General features: G+C 49.1%; 1 protein-coding gene across 1 annotated transcript in view; it reads left to right on the top strand.

The window, feature by feature from the left end:
* The window catches only part of DCLK1 (doublecortin-like kinase 1), a 304,341-nt gene that overhangs the window by 186,512 nt on the left and 114,062 nt on the right, over positions 1–3,767 (top strand). The gene's annotated exons all lie outside the window — the stretch shown is intronic.

The following is a 3,767-nucleotide window of genomic DNA, read 5'->3' as shown; positions in this document are numbered from 1 at the left end:
TCTATTTTTAAATTTACCTAATCTAAAATTCAAACTCAAATTCATCGCCTTGAGCTGATTCTGACTAATAGCTGACCCTCCGCAGAGTTTCAGAAGCTGTAAACTGCACAGTAGGAAGCTGTGCGCCTTCAGAGCAAGGGGGAGATTGGAGCCACCGGAGAGGTCTGGCCTTTGGCTTTACAGCCAAGTCCCTATACCACAGCAGCAGCTCTCTGTGATGCAGAGAGTGTATGTGTGTGTGTGTGTGTGTGTGTGTGTGAGAGAGAGAGAGAGAGAGAGAGAGAGATGTGGGTGCAGTAGGGCACACTAGAACCCACAGAGACAACAGATCTGAGCCTTCCCCCATCTTACGTCATCGTCATAATATCTTTTACGTTCAAGTTCCTTTCTCTAGTTGCTCTGTCGGTGTATCTCACTGAAGGTCTTCCTCTCTTTCACTGACCCCATCACCTTTATCTGTACCTCTTTTTCCAAGGACTGGCCCCTCTGGACAGGAAGCTTCATGTATGTGAGATAACGTTTCATCGTCTTTGTTTCTCAGGAGCACTCTGATGGGACTTCCTCCAGGACAGACTTTGTTTGTTCCTCTGGCCGTCCCTGGGGTAGTCAGCACTCTTTCCCAACATCACAGCTCACAGGCACCGATTCTGCAGTATCCCGTGTTCTCTCCGACTTTCAGACGTATACAAAGCAATTGAAAATAACAGAGCTTGCACCAGGGGTACATTCATTTTTAAGCTGACATCATTGCTTTTTAGCACTTTAAAGAGGTCCTTGACAGCAGATTTTCCCAGTGCAATACATCTTTTGATTTCCTGAATGTTGCTTCCGAAGGTGTTGATTGTGGATCCATGTAAAATAATATCTTTGACAAATTCAGTCTTTTCTCCATCTGTCATGATGTCTGTTCAGTCTAAGAGTGTTTTTGTTTGCTTGGTGTTGAGATGTAACCCACATTGAATTCGTAGTTTCTGATCTTTTTCATTAAGTGCTGTGAGCCATCCTCACTTTCTGGAAGCAGGGTTTTGTCGTCTGTGCAGCGCAGGTTGTTGATGAGTCTTCCTTCAATCCTGATGCCACATTCCTCCTACAGCGCAGCTTCTTGTGCTCAGCAGAATGCTGCCCTATCACATACCTTTCTTGATTTTAAATCACACAATGTTTCCTTCAGACAGTGGCTTCTGGGTCTATAGATAGGATTCTCATGAGCACAATTAAATGTTCTGGGATTCCAATTCTTCTCAGGTATTCATAATGTGTTATTATGCACACACACTCATGCCTTTGCATAGTTAATGAAACACAGCTAAATGTCTCACTGATATTCTCTGCTTTCAGTCTAGACCCCTCAGACATCAGCATGTTTATGTGTGTGTATTTATCTGTGGTTTTTATGTGCCATTAAGTGGAACAGACTTCAGAGCTGACCCTCTGGTGGGTTTCAGAGGCTGTATGTCACATGAGAGGGGATGGTCCATCTTTCCCCTACAGAGTACCTGGTGGATTTGAACTGTGTGCCCCTGTGTTGGCAGCTCAGCTCCTGACCATTAAGCCACCAGAGCTCTTCCGTTCTATATCATGGCGTTTAGGCCCCAGTTGCCCTATGTTTCCGAAACCCCAACGATATTCCCAATCTCACCCACTGTTGGTGGAGGCCATCTCTCAATTCCCAGCAAAGTTTGATTATTTTCAACACAAAAATTAATAAAAACCAAACATGTTTATGGTATAGCCCCTATCGTCCTCCATTCCAAATTTTAAAAGTAACTTTTGAAGTCCTTGTGTACTCTGTTGTGTAGGGTCCAGATCGGCTCATTGGTGCCTTTCAATCCAGGAGAGGATAAGTTTGGGTGTTGAAGTCATTCACTCGTGGTATCTGCCTCAGCAGTGCTTGAGAACCAAGAAAGTTGCCCAGCTGGGTTCAACGGAATGTCCAGACTAAGACAGACCAGGAAGAAGGGTCATGTGATCTGCCCCTGACTTCCAGAACCAGCCAGTGAAGGCCTCCTGGCATGTGAGGGGGTGCACCCATGACAGTGAGACCCCCAGTGTCCCCTGCTGTGCAGGGACCTTGTGAGTGGGACATGAGTGGGGCAGCTGGCATGCGGCTGCAGAAACAGCTATCATTAAATGTTTTTATGGAAGAGATCTAGAAGGTTGTCTTATATGCCCCCACCTTAATTTATTGCTGGGTGTTGCAACTGTTCTCAATTCGAGTTCTTTTTACCCTGGGGGGAGTATTATACAGCTGAAATGGGGAGTGTGGTAGGAGGAGGGCTTGGGGGTTACAGACCCTTCTTGCCTGGTGTTGTGCAGGAATTGGCAGGTGACTTGACACTTCCCTCCGTCCACCCCACACACAGAGTTAACTGCTGGTGACGGACCGCTGAGTGGAAATTGTGCAAATCTCAGCTGATGAATGCACGTTAGTGTTACATGTTACACTTGGGAAACATGACATTGTATTTTCAATCGAGATAGCTGTCATTTATAAGCAGTGACTGTGCACACTGGCACAGCAACAAGAAACACCTGTGGGTCTGCTTTTCATGGATTACCTCGGCCCTCAGGCTGCATCTGATTCCCTGGATGTGGTGGTCAGCTGTAGCAGCAGACCTCAGGCTGTGTCCATTCCAGGCTGTTCTCTGTTCCTTGGACACATTGCACAAGGCGAGCGGTACTCCTGCGGGTCCCTGATGCCACTCAAGGTTTACGGCATTGCACCAACTGCGACGGAGTTCAGTAAACCACATTCAAGAGAGGCAGGGAAAGCCACTGGACATGAGCAGAGTGTCCAGGTTGGTAGGGGAAGCCTCTGGACACCACCAGGGCATTCAGGCCCAGCAGCGGGAGCCCCTGGACACACACAGAGTGTCCAGGCTCTTGGTGATGGTGGTTGTGTGCCTTCAACTCAGAACCGGCCGACAGCTGACCTTCCAGTGGTCTCTCAGAGGCAGTAAATCAGACAGGAGATTGCCCATCTTTCTCCCCCAGGGCGGCTGGCAGATTCAAACTGTGTGCTTTAGTTTGGGAGCACAGTTCTTTAGCACTAGGCCACCAGAGGTTTTGAGCTTTTCCAGAAGAGAAGGAAACACCTGTGTCTGCGCAGGCGAGACAGGCCCGCAGAATTCCACAGCATCTCCTGTGGTCCTGGAGCTCGGCGGGCTCTGTGCTGCTGGTCTGTGCCCTGCTCTGAGGCCTGGGGACAGACAGCATGGCTAGCCCCTGCCCACTTCACACTGTGGCTCACAGAGGGCAACATCACTCATGCACCCCACCTGTTTGCTGTCTGCACCAGATCATAGTGGCTGTCCACTCAGCAGGTCATGGTGGGTGCGGCTTCGGGCTGTCTGTCCACTCACCAGGTCTTGGTGGCTGTAGTTTTGGGCTGTCTGTCCTGTCTCCTACTGTGGTGAGGGTTCCTGGGATCTGGTCAGGCACCAAATTTTGTTTCCAAATGTATGTGCCAACTTAGCTAGACTGAGTTTTCAGTAAATGGAATTACCCTACATGTTGTAAAGTATCACATCTAGGATGTTAATGAATGAGCCCAGCCGGCATAGTGAGGAACTTTGTTGGGCTGCTGACTGAAAGGCCAGCGGTTCAAATCCATCAGCCACTCTCCAGTACAGCTGATAGACAGGTCCCGTGGAGCTGAGGGCCTGTGCACTACGTGGAACTGAGGGCCTATGCACCTGGTGGACAGGTCCTGTGGAGCTGAGGGCCTGTGCACCTGTAGACAGGTCCCGTGGAGCTGAGGGCCTGTG

This window comes from Elephantulus edwardii, unplaced genomic scaffold (genome assembly GCF_000299155.1).
Source record: "Elephantulus edwardii isolate Elephantulus edwardi_28Jun2011 unplaced genomic scaffold, EleEdw1.0 scaffold00004, whole genome shotgun sequence".
Taxonomy (NCBI): Eukaryota; Metazoa; Chordata; class Mammalia; order Macroscelidea; family Macroscelididae; genus Elephantulus; species Elephantulus edwardii.
This window is presented reverse-complemented; position numbering and strand designations above follow the sequence as displayed.